We start from the raw sequence: 532 nt of genomic DNA, 5'->3' as shown, positions 1-532 counted from the left end.
TAGAGGTTTAAGTAATTTTTTTAAAGGAATTGATGAATTTACATGATTTTTTTTTAAAGAATTATAAATTTTATATGAAATAATCGTACCGGTGATGCAACCTATTTTTTTTTTTTTTACTTACAAAATATAGGGAAAAAATTACAAATAAGAGTACCTATTAAATAGGATACCATATTATTCAAAATATCTTATTTAAATTGTTAAATTCTGTTTAAATAACATAAATTATTAAATAATTTATATTTTCAATTAGTAAACGCTATTTTTCTATTATGAAGAATTTTACTAACTTCAAAGGACTCCTAACTCCAAAAAAGAAAATAAAAACATTTAATTTGTTAACTACCATTCAGTTCATAACTTTTAAAATTCTATGATGATTGGATTATTACTTGAGTTCAACATTTTTTAACCTAAAATAAAGTGTTCAGGAACTAATTCATATCTTTAGAACAATTAATCATGACAACAAAATTTGATATTCTCTATGGAAAATAGTTAACATATATGTGAGCCTCAATTCACCTTT

This window comes from Parasteatoda tepidariorum, chromosome 5 (assembly GCF_043381705.1).
Source record: "Parasteatoda tepidariorum isolate YZ-2023 chromosome 5, CAS_Ptep_4.0, whole genome shotgun sequence".
Classification (NCBI taxonomy): Eukaryota; Metazoa; Arthropoda; class Arachnida; order Araneae; family Theridiidae; genus Parasteatoda; species Parasteatoda tepidariorum.
The sequence above is the reverse complement of the archived record's forward strand: the minus strand, read 5'-3'. Positions refer to the sequence as shown.